Source organism: Babylonia areolata, chromosome 18 (genome assembly GCF_041734735.1).
Source record: "Babylonia areolata isolate BAREFJ2019XMU chromosome 18, ASM4173473v1, whole genome shotgun sequence".
NCBI lineage: Eukaryota > Metazoa > Mollusca > Gastropoda > Neogastropoda > Buccinidae > Babylonia > Babylonia areolata.
Genome location: NC_134893.1, coordinates 72,771,772 through 72,790,399, shown reverse-complemented (window position 1 = coordinate 72,790,399; position 18,628 = coordinate 72,771,772).

The window sequence follows — 18,628 nt, the reverse complement described above, 5'->3', positions numbered from 1 at the left end:
ACTTTGTTAGCCTGTGTCGATTCTGACTGGGCCAAATTTACCCTTGGGCGTCATTTAAAGCTGGCCTTGAATGACCCCCATGTCCATTATAAGAGAGGGGGTCTGGTCAGGGGGTAATATTGAAGTGGGGGCGTCAGTTCTGACGTGTTGGTGTTGACCCTGGGGGTCATCCCAGGCCAGTCTACATGGATCCCAGGGCTGGCCAGATTTGACCCTGGGTAAAAAGCAGCAGGGGAACAAACAGGCTGCTGCACCAGTACAGTACAGTGTGGGCACACAGATAGTGCTTCCTGCCTCTCCAGGCCTGGTGGCCATGGTTACCCCTTTCTGCCAGTCGTCGCTCATCCGTTGCCAACATTTATGCAAAATGTGTTCAGTGATTTACCATGTCGTATTGTTCTGGGAACGTTTGTGACATGTTGTCCGTGAGTGTCTTGATTTGTTTTGTTTTTTTCTTTCCAAGAAGAAGGAATGATTGTGCTTGTACATTTGTGTGAATGTGCTGGGAATTAACTGGTGTTTTTTCCTCCTACAAGAAGGAACGGTTATGACTGTGAATGTATTGGGAATAAAATATGTTGATGTTGTATTAATAGAAAGGGGTCAGCATAAAAACAGCAGATTAAAAACTGGATTAAATGTGCCTTTTTAAAGATTTATTTTCCCATGCATTACTGTCTTGGTGGACGAAGTGGGTGTTAAGGCTTGCTGTGTTTGTTGCTGTGTTTCCTGGCCTGTCTGTGCTGTAGGTAGTGTTGTCTGGAAGGGACGTCTGTGTGCTGTAGGTAGTGTTGTCTGGAAGGGACGTCTGTGTGCTGTAGGTAGTGTTGTCTGGAAGGGACGTCTGTGTGCTGTTGGTAGTGTTGTCTGGAAGGGACGTCTGTGTAGTGTTGTCTGGAAGGGACGTCTGTGTGCTGTAGGTAGTGTTGTCTGGAAGGGACGTCTGTGTAGTGTTGTCTGGAAGGGACGTCTGTGTGCTGTAGGTAGTGTTGTCTGGAAGGGACGTCTGTGTGCTGTAGGTAGTGTTGTCTGGAAGGGACGTCTGTGTGCTGTAGGTAGTGTTGTCTGGAAGGGACGTCTGTGTGCTGTAGGTAGTGTTGTCTGGAAGGGACGTCTGTGTGCTGTTGGTAGTGTTGTCTGGAAGGGACGTCTGTGTGCTGTTGTCTGGAAGGGACGTCTGTGTGCTGTAGGTAGTGTTGTCTGGAAGGGACATCTGTGTGCTGTAGGTAGTGTTGTCTGGAAGGGACGTCTGTGTGCTGTCGGTAGTGTTGTCTGGAAAGGACGTCTGTGTGCTGTAGGTAGTGTTGTCTGGAAGGGACGTCTGTGTGCTGTAGGTAGTGTTGTCTGGAAGGGACGTCTGTGTGCTGTAGGTAGTGTTGTCTGGAAGGGACGTCTGTGTGCTGTAGGTAGTGTTGTCTGGAAGGGACGTCTGTGTGCTGTTGTCTGGAAGGGACGTCTGTGTGCTGTTGGTAGTGTTGTCTGGAAGGGACGTCTGTGTGCTGTAGGTAGTGTTGTCTGGAAGGGACGTCTGTGTGCTGTAGGTAGTGTTGTCTGGAAGGGACGTCTGTGTGCTGTCGGTAGTGTTGTCTGGAAAGGACGTCTGTGTGCTGTAGGTAGTGTTGTCTGGAAGGGACGTCTGTGTGCTGTTGGTAGTGTTGTCTGGAAGGGACGTCTGTGTGCTGTAGGTAGTGTTGTCTGGAAGGGACGTCTGTGTGCTGTAGGTAGTGTTGTCTGGAAGGGACGTCTGTGTGCTGTTGTCTGGAAGGGACGTCTGTGTGCTGTAGGTAGTGTTGTCTGGAAGGGACGTCTGTGTGCTGTAGGTAGTGTTGTCTGGAAGGGACGTCTGTGTGCTGTAGGTAGTGTTGTCTGGAAGGGACGTCTGTGTGCTGTTGTCTGGAAGGGACGTCTGTGTGCTGTAGGTAGTGTTGTCTGGAAGGGACGTCTGTGTGCTGTAGGTAGTGTTGTCTGGAAGGGACATCTGTGTGCTGTAGGTAGTGTTGTCTGGAAGGGACGTCTGTGTGCTGTAGGTAGTGTTGTCTGGAAGGGACGGCTGTGTGCTGTTGGTAGTGTTGTCTGGAAGGGACGTCTGTGTGCTGTTGTCTGGAAGGGACGTCTGTGTGCTGTAGGTAGTGTTGTCTGGAAGGGACGTCTGTGTGCTGTAGGTAGTGTTGTCTGGAAGGGACGGCTGTGTGCTGTAGGTAGTGTTGTCTGGAAGGGACGTCTGTGTGCTGTAGGTAGTGTTGTCTGGAAGGGATGTCTGTGTGCTGTTGGTAGTGTTGTCTGGAAGGGACGTCTGTGTGCTGTTGGTAGTGTTGTCTGGAAGGGACGTCTGTGTGCTGTAGGTAGTGTTGTCTGGAAGGGACGTCTGTGTGCTGTAGGTAGTGTTGTCTGGAAGGGACGTCTGTGTGCTGTTGTCTGGAAGGGACGTCTGTGTGCTGTAGGTAGTGTTGTCTGGAAGGGACGTCTGTGTGCTGTAGGTAGTGTTGTCTGGAAGGGACGTCTGTGTGCTGTTGGTAGTGTTGTCTGGAAGGGACGTCTGTGTGCTGTAGGTAGTGTTGTCTGGAAGGGACGTCTGTGTGCTGTTGGTAGTGTTGTCTGGAAGGGACGTCTGTGTGCTGTAGGTAATGTTGTCTGGAAGGGACGTCTGTGTGCTGTAGGTAGTGTTGTCTGGAAAGGACGGGTCTCTCCCTGAGCCACCCTCTGCATGCTTTGTGTCTTGTTTAGTCCAGAATGAGTGAAGGAATGAAGGGTTGTTCATTGGAGGCCATTGCTCCTGATGAAAGGGGCTTTTGGAATATTGATTGAAGTGAAGAGAAGAGATGAATGGTTTGTTCATTGGAGGCCATTGCTCCTGATGAAAGGGGCTTTTGGAATATTGATTGAAGTGAAGAGAAGAGTCACCTGGTCCCTTCATTATGCATTCCTTTGTTTCTCTTTATGGAGGTCAGTGGATGGTTGTGTTCACGTCTTGATATCTTGGTTTCTGTCGTTTCCATTGTTCTGTTCTTGTTTTCAGAGAAATAACAGCACTTTGGAGAAGATTGTTACATTATTTTTATTATTATTAATATTATCAATATTATCATAGATACTAATATAGCGCTTGTGGGCAGTCTTACAGCCAACTCAAAGCGCTGTACAAACACGGAGTCCTTTGCACAGCAGGCTGCTGACCTGGGTAGAGCCGACTAACAGCTGCCTTTAGATGTACAACATGATCTCATTGTTCTTTACACAGGAGGCATTTTTCTGACAGCATCTTCCAGTGTGTGCCACTTGGTGCCTTGAAGTCTGCAGGTAGAGTGAATACATCACATTTCTGTCTTCTTGTGTCTTCTCTCTTTTGTCCATTGCTTTCTTCCAGGAAGATGTTGGTGGGAGATGAAGTTGGAGGTCTTAGGCAAGACGGGAGGGCCTGGATTAGCGCCATGCTGGGGGCATGAAGCAGGGTTTTTTTTGTGATTTCTCAAACATCCTCATACCAGCTGGGACAGGAGACAGTCTCTGTGGGTTTTTTTCCTGGGTGTATTTTCCATCTGGGCCAGTTCATGTTGAGTCTGTCTCTTTTTGTGAGGAGGTGTTGGCGACATGTGTTTACCAAGGCACAAACTTTCTCCTTTAAGTTACTGTATGTCTGTTCCTATCTGTATTTGTGAGGAGGTGTTGGCGACGTGTGTTTACCAAGGCACAAACTTTCTCCTTCAAGTTACTGTATGTCTGTTCCTATCTGTATTTGTGAGGAGGTTCTCCTTCAAGTTACTGTATGTCTGTTCCTATCTGTATTTGTGAGGAGGTGTTGGAGACATGTGTACCAAGGCACAAACCTTCTCCTTCAAGTTACTGTGTGTCTGTTCCTATCTGTATTTGTGAGGAGGTGTTGGCGACGTGTGTTTACCAAGGCACAAACCTTCTCCTTTAAGTTACTGTATGTCTGTTCCTATCTATATTTCATGCTGGGAATTATTTTGTTTATCTTCCTGTATGTATTTTATACTTGGAATTTTTTTCTTTTCCTAAGGTGTGTATTTCATTTAAGGAATTACTTTGTTTTTCTTATCTGTATCTCATTCAAGATGTTTTCTTTTCGCAACAATCTTTTGTAAATTTCAGACAAATTTGAACACATAATAAAATGAATTCAGCAGTATTCATGGCACCTTTTTTGACAAATACGGTATTGTCTTGGAATTTCATTTACCTGCTCTCTTTCAGAAGGTAAGCAGTGATTATTGCATGTAAGTTTGATGAATGAAATTTGTAGTGGACAATTGACCAGTATATTTTCCCCTCTTAAAATCCTTTTTATAGTGCTTATAAACCATGCATTTTGTTTTTGTACTTTTTTTTTGTCATGATTCCACCCATATCCTTTCAAATTGATCATTAAAAGCAGTAAAGACATAAATAGTGAAGCACACATATTTCAGGAGTCACAGAAACCTGTAGAGTCGTGATGGAACAAGCACAGAAAAAAGTACACATACATATCTATGGAGGGGATGGTTTCCCAGACATTGAACAGGCCACATATTGCAATCAGTTTTATGTTTCTGTAGTTCTGGGACCATGTTGGTCACAGAATCTGCCCAGCTCTGTTTACAAAGAAAACAACAAAACCAAAGAAAAATATGTATCATTTATTATTTTGTCTTGGTCTTCTGAGGTATGTCTTTTTCTTCATTGATCGTGATATCTTTTTTCTGTTCCCTCTTGTGCACAAATCTTTGCAAACATTTTATTTTATTTTTAAATACATTCACCATCATTCCTGTTGCTGTGTTTACAAAACTGTTGTGAGAAAAGCATAATCCATGACTGTATAGAAGGCTTTGATTTGGTTTGCAGCAAGGTGTGGATTGATTTACAATGGGTTCTCCTGGAGGGAGCTGATTCCTTGCTTAGCCTGTTCTTTTCTCTATTGCCTCAGTGTGATTTAGGATTGATGACATCTCTGATTTTTCTGGAATTTGGATATGAGGGAATTTAGGGTTGTTTTGTTTGTTTGTTTGTTGTTGTTTTTTTCTTTTTAACGACTTTTGTCTGCATGTTCATGTGTTTCATACACATTTTGGACACAAAGTATGGTCACCTTTTTGTGTACATAATACTTTTTTTGCACTTGTTATTGGAAATTGAGTGAAAATTGGATGGTATGATTGAATGTATTCATTTCTTTCCTTTCTTTTAATGTTTTTTTGGTCTTTATTGATTATAATAATCAGTTTGGGGAATTGTCAGCAGCTCTCTGTCTCTCCGTCGCTGTCTCTCTCTTTGTCTCTCACTCCCTGTGTCTCTCCCTCTCTCTCTCTCTCTCTCCCTCTCTCTCTCTCTCTGTGCAGTCAGTTCATGTTTCCTTGCAAGAGGTGAATGGATTCTTATTCACTGTTTGTCATGTTTCATTTCATGTTTTATTTTCTTTTTAATCATTTATTTGTTTATTTATTCATTTTGTACAGGAGACTAGCCATCCGTACATATCATTTTAAGAAAAGTACTCCTCTCTGTCTCTCCCTGTCTCTGTCTCTTCCCCCACCTTTCTTTCTTCCTCTCTCACCATTCCTCTTCCTCATGCATACACTCCTCTCTCAACAGTCCCCTTCCTCATGCATACACTCCTCTCTCACCATTCCGCTTCCTCATGCATACACTCCTCTCTCACCATTCCTCTTCCTCATGCATACACTCCTCTCTCACCATTCCTCTTCCTCATGCATACACTCCTCTCTCACCATTCCTCTTCCTCATGCATACACTCCTCTCTCACCATTCCCCTTCCTCATGCATACACTCCTCTCTCACCATTCCCCTTCCTCATGCATACACTCCTCTCTCACCATTCCTCTTCCTCATGCATACACTCCTCTCTCACCATTCCCCTTCCTCATGCATACACTCCTCTCTCACCATTCCTCTTCCTCATGCATACACTCCTCTCTCACCATTCCTCTTCCTCATGCATACACTCCTCTCTCACCATTCCTCTTCCTCATGCATACACTCCTCTCTCAACAGTCCCCTTCCTCATGCATACACTCCTCTCTCACCATTCCTCTTCCTCATGCATACACTCCTCTCTCAACAGTCCCCTTCCTCATACATACACTCCTCTCTCAACAGTGCTTCCTCATACATACACTCCTCTCTCACCATTCCTCTTCCTCATGCATACACTCCCTTTCTGCATTGAGTTCTTGTTGCAGACATGACAGATGTTATTACGAAAGGATGGCTGCAATGGCCAGTTGGTTGGAGTGTTGGACATTCCAATCTGACAGTCCCGGGTTTGATCCCAATAGAGGCACTTGCTGGATTAAGGGTGGATGTAGTGTTTATTTATTTATTTATTTATTGTTATTTTGATTCAGATCTCCAAGGTCAACGTATGTGCAGACCTGCTAGTGCCTTAAGCCCTTTTAGTGTATACACTTGCAGAAGATCAAATACACATGTGAAATATCCAGAAATCTGTATCAGCATTCGGTGGGTTTATGGAGAGACAAACATACTGAGCATGCACACCCCTGAAAACAGTGTATGACTGCCTTAAAGACAGTCATAAAAAACAACTGGTAAGTGCGACTGAAATGGTGAGTTGTAGCCACAGTCACAGATAGAAAGAAAGTGAAGCACGATTTGCAGTGTAGCTTGCACAGATTGACTGTGTGTTGGTCAGTACAGGTAACTCTGTCCATCTGTAGACTGTGTTGGTCGGCACAGATAACTCTGTCCATCTGTAGACTGTTGGTCGGCACAGATAACTCTGTCCATCTGCAGACTGTGTTGGTCAGCACAGGTAACTCTGTCCATCTGTAGACTGTGTTGGTCAGTACAGGTAACTCTGTCCATCTGCAGACTGTGTTGGTCGGCACAGATAACTCTGTCCATCTGTAGACTGTTGGTCGGCACAGATAACTCTGTCCATCTGCAGACTGTGTTGGTCAGCACAGGTAACTCTGTCCATCTGTAGACTGTTGGTCGGCACAGATAACTCTGTCCATCTGCAGACTGTGTTGGTCAGTACAGGTAACTCTGTCCATCTGTAGACTGTGTTGGTCGGCACAGATAACTCTGTCCATCTGTAGACTGTTGGTTGGCACAGGTAACTCTGTCCATCTGTAGACTGTTGGTCGGCACAGGTAACTGTCCATCTGTAGACTGTTGGTTGGCACAGATAACTCTGTCCATCTGTAGACTGTGTTGGTTGGCACAGGTAACTGTCCATCTGTAGACTGTTGGTTGGCACAGGTAACTCTGTCCATCTGTAGACTGTTGGTTGGCACAGGTAACTCTGTCCATCTGTAGACTGTTGGTCTGCACAGGTAACTCTGTCCATCTGTAGACTGTGTTGGTTGGCACAGGTAACTCTGTCCATCTGTAGACTGTGTTGGTTGGCACAGGTAACTCTGTCCATCTGTAGACTGTGTTGGTTGGCACAGGTAACTCTGTCCATCTGCAGACTGTGTTGGTTGGCACAGGTAACTCTGTCCATCTGTAGACTGTGTTGGTTGGCACAGGTAACTCTGTCCATCTGTAGACTGTGTTGGTCGGCACAGATAACTCTGTCCATCTGCAGACTGTGTTTGTCAGCACAGATAACTCTGTCCATCTGTAGACTGTGTTGGTCAGCACAGGTAACTCTGTCCATCTGTAGACTGTGTTGGTCAGTACAGGTAACTCTGTCCATCTGTAGACTGTGTTGGTCAGAACAGGTAACTCTGTCCATCTGTAGACTGTGTTGGTCGGCACAGATAACTCTGTCCATCTATATACTGTGTTGGTTGGCACAGGTAACTCTGTCCATCTGCAGACTGTGTTGGTCGGCACAGATAACTGTCCATCTGTAGACTGTTGGTTGGCACAGGTAACTGTCCATCTGCAGACTGTGTTGGTCGGCACAGATAACTGTCCATCTGTAGACTGTTGGTTGGCATAGGTAACTCTGTCCATCTGTAGACTGTGTTGGTTGGCACAGGTAACTGTCCATCTGTAGACTGTTGGTCGGCACAGGTAACTCTGTCCATCTGTAGACTGTGTTGGTTGGCACAGGTAACTCTGTCCATCTGTAGACTGTTGGTTGGCACAGGTAACTCTGTCCATCTGTAGACTGTGTTGGTCGGCACAGATAAATAACTCTGTCCATCTGTAGACTGTGTTGGTCGGCACAGATAAATAACTCTGTCCATCTGTAGACTGTGTTGGTCGGCACAGATAAATAACTCTGTCCATCTGTAGACTGTGTTGGTCGGCACAGGTAACTCTGTCCATCTGTAGACTGTGTTGGTCGGCACAGGTAACTCTGTCCATCTGTAGACTGTGTTGGTTGGCACAGGTAACTCTGTCCATCTGTAGACTGTGTTGGTCGGCACAGATAAATAACTCTGTCCATCTGTAGACTGTGTTGGTCAGCACAGGTAACTCTGTCCATCTGTAGACTGTGTTGGTCAGCACAGGTAACTCTGTCCATCTGTAGACTGTGTTGGTCAGTACAGGTAACTCTGTCCATCTGTAGACTGTGTTGGTCAGAACAGGTAACTCTGTCCATCTGTAGACTGTGTTGGTCGGCACAGATAACTCTGTCCATCTATATACTGTGTTGGTTGGCACAGGTAACTCTGTCCATCTGCAGACTGTGTTGGTCGGCACAGATAACTGTCCATCTGTAGACTGTTGGTTGGCACAGGTAACTGTCCATCTGCAGACTGTGTTGGTCGGCACAGATAACTGTCCATCTGTAGACTGTTGGTTGGCACAGGTAACTCTGTACATCTGTAGACTGTGTTGGTCGGCACAGATAACTGTCCATCTGTAGACTGTTGGTTGGCACAGGTAACTGTCCATCTGCAGACTGTGTTGGTCGGCACAGATAACTGTCCATCTGTAGACTGTTGGTTGGCACAGGTAACTCTGTCCATCTGTAGACTGTGTTGGTCGGCACAGATAACTGTCCATCTGTAGACTGTTGGTTGGCACAGGTAACTCTGTCCATCTGTAGACTGTGTTGGTCGGCACAGATAACTGTCCATCTGTAGACTGTTGGTTGGCACAGGTAACTCTGTCCATCTGTAGACTGTGTTGGTTGGCACAGGTAACTCTGTCCATCTGTAGACTGTTGGTCGGCACAGGTAACTGTCCATCTGTAGACTGTTGGTTGGCACAGATAACTCTGTCCATCTGTAGACTGTGTTGGTTGGCACAGGTAACTCTGTCCATCTGTAGACTGTTGGTTGGCACAGGTAACTGTCCATCTGTAGACTGTGTTGGTTGGCACAGGTAACTCTGTCCATCTGTAGACTGTGTTGGTCGGCACAGGTAACTCTGTCCATCTGTAGACTGTGTTGGTTGGCACAGGTAACTCTGTCCATCTGTAGACTGTTGGTTGGCACAGGTAACTCTGTCCATCTGCAGACTGTGTTGGTTGGCACAGGTAACTCTGTCCATCTGTAGACTGTGTTGGTTGGCACAGGTAACTCTGTCCATCTGCAGACTGTGTTGGTCAGTACAGGTAACTCTGTCCATCTGTAGACTGTGTTGGTCGGCACAGGTAACTGTCCATCTGTAGACTGTTGGTCGGCACAGATAACTCTGTCCATCTGTAGACTGTTGGTTGGCACAGGTAACTCTGTCCATCTGTAGACTGTTGGTCGGCACAGGTAACTCTGTCCATCTGTAGACTGTGTTGGTTGGCACAGGTAACTCTGTCCATCTGTAGACTGTTGGTTGGCACAGGTAACTGTCCATCTGTAGACTGTTGGTTGGCACAGGTAACTCTGTCCATCTGTAGACTGTGTTGGTTGGCACAGGTAACTGTCCATCTGTAGACTGTTGGTTGGCACAGGTAACTGTCCATCTGTAGACTGTTGGTTGGCACAGGTAACTCTGTCCATCTGTAGACTGTTGGTCGGCACAGGTAACTCTGTCCATCTGTAGACTGTTGGTTGGCACAGGTAACTCTGTCCATCTGTAGACTGTTGGTTGGCACAGGTAACTCTGTCCATCTGTAGACTGTGTTGGTTGGCACAGGTAACTCTGTCCATCTGTAGACTGTTGGTTGGCACAGGTAACTCTGTCCATCTGTAGACTGTTGGTTGGCACAGATAACTCTGTCCATCTGTAGACTGTGTTGGTTGGCACAGGTAACTCTGTCCATCTGTAGACTGTTGGTCGGCACAGGTAACTCTGTCCATCTGTAGACTGTGTTGGTTGGCACAGGTAACTCTGTCCATCTGTAGACTGTTGGTTGGCACAGGTAACTCTGTCCATCTGTAGACTGTTGGTTGGCACAGGTAACTCTGTCCATCTGTAGACTGTTGGTCTGCACAGGTAACTCTGTCCATCTGTAGACTGTTGGTTGGCACAGATAACTCTGTCCATCTGTAGACTGTTGGTTGGCACAGGTAACTCTGTCCATCTGCAGACTGTTGGTTGGCACAGGTAACTCTGTCCATCTGTAGACTGTGTTGGTTGGCACAGGTAACTCTGTCCATCTGTAGACTGTTGGTCGGCACAGGTAACTGTCCATCTGTAGACTGTGTTGGTTGGCACAGGTAACTCTGTCCATCTGTAGACTGTTGGTTGGCACAGGTAACTGTCCATCTGTAGACTGTGTTGGTTGGCACAGGTAACTCTGTCCATCTGTAGACTGTTGGTCTGCACAGGTAACTATGTCCATCTGTAGACTGTGTTGGTTGGCACAGGTAACTCTGTCCATCTGTAGACTGTGTTGGTCGGCACAGATAAATAACTCTGTCCATCTGTAGACTGTGTTGGTTGGCACAGGTAACTCTGTCCATCTGTAGACTGTTGGTCGGCACAGGTAACTCTGTCCATCTGTAGACTCTTGGTTGGCACAGGTAACTGTCCATCTGTAGACTGTTGGTTGGCACAGATAACTGTTCAGCTGTAAACCACCCCCTTTCCCTATTCTTCTGTCTCTCTTATTTTCTGTCCCCCCACCCCACTCCCACCTCCACCCCACCGCCCCCCACCCTGCCCCATCACTCTAGCCTTCCTGTCTTTTATGTGCCTTTGTTATCTCTGTTATAACACCTGATCTATTTTTGATAGATATCCAGTCTATTCCTGTGTCTTTGTTATCTCTGTTATAACACCTGATCTATTTTTGATAGATATCCACTCTATTCCTGTGTCTTTGTTATCTCTGTTATAACACCTGATCTATTTTTGATAGATATCCAGTCTATTCCTGTGTCTGTGTTCCTCCTGATTCTGGACATAGATATATTTTGTTGAGGTAGTTTGTATCTTCGCTTGGTCTTTTAGGTTTCCCTGTATCTCATGCATGTTAAAAACCCGAAACCTGTATTGCTTTGTACAGAGAGTGTATCGTCATGTCCCAGGGCCTTGTGTATTTTATGTCTGCATTTTTCTTTTTGATAACCAGTGACAGGATTAAAGTTATTTTTTAATTTTCTATGTAAAACTAACAGATGTGTAGTGTATATTGATCAGTCCTCAGCTTTGACACCTCCCAGAAACTGACACGGAAACTGAACCTTAAAGGATGTATTCCGACAGAAGTGTTGCTGGGCCACCTCAGACCACGATAGTTTTACATGCACCTACAAGTCCTTCAGTCCACACAGGGTCTGGACTAATTATCTGTGTGAAAGAATAACACCCAGACCACTGTTGAAGTTGGGTGGAGAGAGAGAGAGGGGGGGGGGACCCAAAACTCTAGCTTGCCCATGACTCGAACCCTCAACCTGCCAGCTTTGTTTCAAGCTTTCAGGACATGGTGTCCTCCACCATTTTTTTTAACAACTTTACTTTTTGTTAAATATTTATCAATGATTATTATCTTTATACAGTGTCGTTTCCATAATTTTTGCACAAAAAAGTGTGAAAAATGGACAGTTAGGAAGTCGTCATCATTTCATCTTTATTTAGCATGCCCCCAAATGCCCTGTTTTCAATGGAAGACCTTCAGAAGGAAGTCTTGTGTGTTCATTTTGGGGGGTTGGGAGACTTGAAGCCTTTTGAGTTATTATGATTATCATTCTTCTTCTTCTTCTTTCCTTGTATCATTATTATTATTATTTTATTTTATATGTATATTTTTTTTATCATAATTATTATTATCTTTTTTTTCTGATGACACAGAAGACGTTTGTGTCGCAGTGCAGCAGATGTGATGAGAGGTGTGGCCAGAATGTAGGATGGTCCTCAGTGTCACTGTACCTCTGCTGTTTTCTTCCTGCTGTAGTACTTTGCTGACTGCTGGATGTCAGTGGACGTCATGATGCATCCATTGTTGTCATGTCAGTGGACGTCATGATGCATCCATTGTTGTCATGTCTGTGGACGTCATGATGCATCCATCGTTGTCATGTCAGTGGACGTCATGATGCATCCATGGTTGTCATGTCAGTGGACGTCATGGTCCATCCATAGATGTCATGTCAGTGGGCGTCATGGTCCATCCATGGTTGTCATGTCAGTGGACGTCATGGTCCCTCCATGGTTGTCATGTCAGTGGACGTCATGATGCATCCATCGTTGTCATGTCAGTGGACGTCATGATGCATCCATCGTTGTCATGTCAGTGGACGTCATGATGCATCCATCATTGTCATGTCAGTGGACGTCATGATGCATTCATTGTTGTCATGTCTGTGGACGTCATGATGCATCCATCGTTGTCATGTCAGTGGACGTCATGTTGCATCCATCGTTGTCATGTCAGTGGACGTCATGGTCCATCCATGGTTGTCATGTCAGTGGACGTCATGTTGCATCCATCGTTGTCATGTCAGTGGACGTCATGGTCCATCCATAGATGTCATGTCAGTGGACGTCATGGTCCATCCATGGTTGTCATGTCAGTGGACATCATGGTCCCTCCATGGTTGTCATGTCAGTGGACGTCATGTTGCATCCATCGTTGTCATGCCTGTGGACGTCATGATGCATCCATCGTTGTCATGTCTGTGGACGTCATGGTCCATCCATCGTTGTCATGTCAGTGGACGTCATGGTCCATCCATCGTTGTCATGTCAGTGGACGTCATGATCCCTCCATCGTTGACCTGTTTCTGTGTGCTGTAGTCAGCCTGTCAGTGCCTGGCCCTCCTTTCTTCTTGTTTATCTCCCCTCCCACACACACACACACACACACACACACACACACACACAAAATCTTAATTTCTTGAATTGAGATAATAAAGTGATTCTGAATCAGATCCCCATCCTTTTTTCTTCTCTTTTTTTTCTTTCTTTTATAATGTTTTAATGTCTCCTTGTTAATCTTTATGAACAAGGGGAACATAGCAGCAAAGGTGGACAGTGGCTCTGTGTGTATTTGTGTGTTGAAGTCAGTGTGCTTTGAATAAATATGTTTATATTCCTTGCCAATAAAATTATGTGTCTTGTATTGTGTCCAACACCCCTGGCCTGTCTTGAGTTTAGAGTTTAGAAACTATGTGTAATATACATATGTACATTGTTTGTGGACTGTGTTGGAGGGGGAGGGGGTATGCGCTTGCGCCTTAGATTGTACAGCAGTGTTCCAAAGTGAAATGGACAAGAGCCCAAATAATGGCAGGCTGGTATCTACATCTTAGGACTTCAGTGAACATGGCGTCTTTGCTTTTGTTGTGTCAGCAGCCATGTACAGCAGCAGTGAAGATTGTTTGATGTGAAAAGTTGTCCCTCACCACATGAAGATTGTTTGATGTGAAAAGTTGTCCCTCACCACATGAAGATTGTTTGATGTGAAAAGTTGTCCCTCACCACATGAAGATTGTTTGATGTGAAAAGTTGTCCCTCACCACATGAAGATTGTTTGATGTGAAAAGTTGTCCCTCACCACATGAAGATTGTTTCATGTGAAAAGTTGTCCCTCACAACGTGAAAATTGTTTGATGTGAAAAGGTGTCCCTCACCACATGAAAATTGTTGCATGTGAAAAGGTGTCCCACACCACATGAAAATTGTTACATGTGAAAAGGTGTGCCTCATGGCATTGGTGGATGTTTGTCAGGTGGTTCTTATGTTCCTCCCTTTATTGTGTAAGGCCTTTCTGGAGGTCATCATCATCCATTTTGGACATGTTCAGTGTGTGTGGGTGGTGTTTGTCTCTCTCTTGCTGTGTGCAGAGGATTGAAAGAATGGTAGAATAAACTAGTTTTGTGGTGTAAAGTGCTGTTTGTGTGTACTGGGTGTCATTTCAGAAATTATTGAACTAATTGGATGTTATAGAAAACTTCAAAAAATGGGGATTCATTCATTGGTTTCATTTCACAATCATGGCTGTGAGTGTGTGTGTGTGCAAGGCCATATGTGTGCTTTACTTGTATGTATGGGCGATTTTTTCTATAAAATAAATGTACAATTATTCATGTGAAAAAATCTTGCTGTTGTAAGTAGTACGCTAGATTTTTAGAGAGAACGTCGAACATGTTTATACTTTGACAAATTTTATGCAATATTTTTACTTCTTTTTTTTTGCACAAAAGGAATACCGTTGCCTCTGTTTCAAACTGAATTGAGCATAATGAAGTGCTTAGCTTTGAGAATGCATGCTTGGGAGTTTTTTCTGATGTAATTTTACTTATGATGATATAAAACATTGTGATAACTTTTCACAGTGAAACCAAAACGGGTAATTAATTTTTCCGCTTGCTGACATGCAACACAGTTCCATTGAATCATGTTTGGGTTTAAATTCTTGTCAATTTGTTGTTGATTACACACTTAAACATTCACTTGCAAAGTCTGTGGCTTTTATTCTCACCAGTCCTGGTCCCCCTAGTGAGACTTGGTTTGGGGTCTTTTCCACCTTTGTCATGTGATCCGTCATGTTTCCCAGCTGTCATGTCATTTGATCAGTCATGTCGTTTCCCAGCTGTCATGTCATTTGATCAGTCATGTCGTTTCTCCAGCTGTCATGTCATGTGATCAGTCATGTTTCCCAGCTGTCATGTCATGTGATCAGTCATGTTTCCCAGCTGTCATGTCATTTGATCAGTCATGTCGTTTCTCCAGCTGTCATGTCATGTGATCACAGTCATGTCGTTTCTCAGCTGTCATGTCATGTGATCCATCATGTCGTTTCCCAGCTGTCATGTCATGTGATCAGTCATGTCTATTCCCAGCTGTCATGTCATGTGATCACAGTCATGTCATTTCTCCAGATGTCATGTCATGTGATCAGTCATGTCGTTTCCCAGCTGTCATGTCATGTGATCACAGTCATGTCATTTCTCCAGCTGTCTTGTCATGTGATCCGTCATGTCGTTTCTCAGCTGTCATGTCATGTGATCCGTCATGTCGTTTCCCAGCTGTCATGTCATGTGATCCGTCATGTCGTTTCAGCATGGTGTGGTCTATTCTTCGCGGTGTCACTGGATCTGTCAAGTCTTTTCAGCGTATCACTTCCTCTTTCTTGTCACTTCCTTAGCTCTTGTTTGACATTTCTTGTAGCTTGTCTCTTCGTCTGTTCTGATGTCCCTTCTTTTACTGTGCTGTCGTTAGATGTCACATGCCCCGCTGGGATGCCAGGGCTCTTTCAGTATGAATATTGCATCCCTGCCTTCTGGAATTTGTGCTGGAACCTTCCTCTTTTCTGTCGCTCTCTTTCTTTCTGCCCTCTGTCTTTCTTCACTGTTGTCTCCTTTTCCTGCCTTCCCAGTCCATTGCCCTTTCTTCACTGTTGTCTCCTTTTCCTGCCTTCCCAGTCCATTGCCCTTTCTTCACTGTTGTCTCCTTTTTCTGTCTTCCCAGTCCATTGCCCTTTCATCACTGTTGTCTCCTTTTTCTGCCTTCCCAGTCCATTGCCCTTTCATCACTGTTGTCTCCTTTTTCTGTCTTCCCAGTCCATTGCCCTTTCTATCTTCACTGTTGTCTCCTTTTCCTGTCTTCCCAGTCCATTGCCCTTTCTATCTTCACTGTTGTCTCCTTTTTCTGTCTTCCCAGTCCATTCCCCTTTCTATCTTCACTGTTGTCTCCTTTTTCTGTCTTCCCAGTCCATTCCCCTTTCTATCTTCACTGTTGTCTCCTTTTTCTGCCTTCCCAGTCCATTCCCCTTTCTTCCTTCACTGTTGCCTCCCTTTTCTGCCTTCCCAGTCCATTGCCCTTTCTATCTTCACTGTTGTCTCCTTTTTCTGCCTTCCCAGTCCATTCCCCTTTCTATCTTCACTGTTGTCTCCTTTTTCTGCCTTCCCAGTCCATTGCCCTTTCTATCTTCACTGTTGTCTCCTTTTTCTGTCTTCCCAGTCCATTCCCCTTTCTATCTTCACTGTTGTCTCCTTTTTCTGCCTTCCCAGTCCATTCCCCTTTCTATCTTCACTGTTGTCTCCTTTTTCTGCCTTCCCAGTCCATCGCCCTTTCTATCTTCACTGTTGTCTCCTTTTTCTGCCTTCCCAGTCCATCGCCCTTTCTATCTTCACTGTTGTCTCCTTTTTCTGCCTTCCCAGTCCATTGCCCTTTCTATCTTCACTGTTGTCTCCTTTTTCTGTCTTCCCAGTCCATTGCCCTTTCTATCTTCACTGTTGTCTCCTTTTTCTGTCTTCCCAGTCCATTCCCCTTTCTATCTTCACTGTTGTCTCCTTTTTCTGCCTTCCCAGTCCATCGCCCTTTCTATCTTCACTGTTGTCTCCTTTTTCTGCCTTCCCAGTCCATTCCCCTTTCTATCTTCACTGTTGTCTCCTTTTTCTGCCTTCCCAGTCCATTGCCCTTTCTATCTTCACTGTTGTCTCCTTTTTCTGCCTTCCCAGTCCATTGCCCTTTCTATCTTCACTGTTGTCTCCTTTTTCTGCCTTCCCAGTCCATTCCCCTTTCTATCTTCACTGTTGTCTCCTTTTTCTGTCTTCCCAGTCCATTCCCCTTTCTATCTTCACTGTTGTCTCCTTTTTCTGCCTTCCCAGTCCATTGCCCTTTCTATCTTCACTGTTGTCTCCTTTTTCTGCCTTCCCAGTCCATTGCCCTTTCTATCTTCACTGTTGTCTCCTTTTTCTGCCTTCCCAGTCCATTGCCCTTTCTATCTTCACTGTTGTCTCCTTTTTCTGCCTTCCCAGTCCATTGCCCTTTCTATCTTCACTGTTGTCTCCTTTTTCTGCCTTCCCAGTCCATTGCCCTTTCTATCTTCACTGTTGTCTCCTTTTTCTGCCTTCCCAGTCCATTCCCCTTTCTATCTTCACTGTTGTCTCCTTTTTCTGTCTTCCCAGTCCATTCCCCTTTCTATCTTCACTGTTGTCTCCTTTTTCTGCCTTCCCAGTCCATTGCCCTTTCTATCTTCACTGTTGTCTCCTTTTTCTGCCTTCCCATTTCTATCTTCACTGTTGTCTCCTTTTTCTGCCTTCCCAGTCCATTGCCCTTTCTATCTTCACTGTTGTCTCCTTTTTCTGCCTTCCCAGTCCATTGCCCTTTCTATCTTCACTGTTGTCTCCTTTTTCTGCCTTCCCAGTCCATTCCCCTTTCTATCTTCACTGTTGTCTCCTTTTTCTGCCTTCCCAGTCCATTGCCCTTTCTATCTTCACTGTTGTCTCCTTTTTCTGCCTTCCCAGTCCATTGCCTTGTCTATCATCACTGTTGTCTCCTTTTTCTGCCTTCCCAGTCCATCGCCCTTTCTTTTTTCGAGCAGGCTTTGATACCTTTTTTCTTTTCTGCAGTTTATGATGAACTGTCTGTGCTGTTTTGCTCTAGCGATTAGGTAGTGTCATTGTAGACACTGGGATGGGCACTAGCTGTCCAATCTGCAGTGTGATTTGTCTGTAGCCTTTTTGTGTATTTTTTGTTGGGCTTTGAAGTTCAGGTGTGTATTGGATTTTTTTCTTCCTTTTTTTTATGATTTTTCATGATCTTTGGATGATGAATTAAGTGGAGGGGCTGACGGCACGGTCTAATCTTATTTGCCCAAAGGAGCTAAACGGTTCAGATAGTGTGTCATGAACGGTGTTTTGTAGGTTTATCTTTAATGACATTTTTTTTTTAATGACTGTATGTGATAGTTTTGTTGTTTAACGCGGTTGGACATTTGTGTAGTTGGGCAGTCCTGATATGACCGTGTGCAGTTGGCTGGACAATAAGCGACAATAATGATAAAAATGATAACTTCTTTTACTCTGTCAGTTCTTCTGCTTATGTCGCTGTTGTCACTTCCTCAGCTTATGTCGCTGTTGTCACTTCCTCAGCTTATGTCGCTGTTTTTGCTGAACTTCACACAGTTGAAGGGTCTGTGGACATGTCTTGGGAAGTGGTGAAAATAATCCACAGACTAGCAGTTCCTGGTGTGTCGTGCAGCCCTGCCTTGGTTCCCATCCACAGAATCAGGACAGTGACAGACCGTCACCGACTAAAGCGTGGTGAAATTAGATAGGTTGTTCATCCAGTGTACAGGTCATGTAGCAGTTCACCTTGTGGTCCGGTCAGTGTAGGGACGTCACAGTATTCGTCTCTGAGGGCAGCCCTGACACTTGCCTGTATTTTGGGAGGGGTGGGGGTGGCATGTAATTTTCATGTTCATTTATTTCACTGTATTGCAGTATTGATTTCAAACAAACTCTGGCTGGAGTTGACTAGAGTTTCCAGAAATGTGCAGATGTTGAAAGTGGTGTTGTTCCCCCCCCAAAACCTTCCCCGTCTGCCTCCCAAGGCTAAGTTGTGTGAGCAG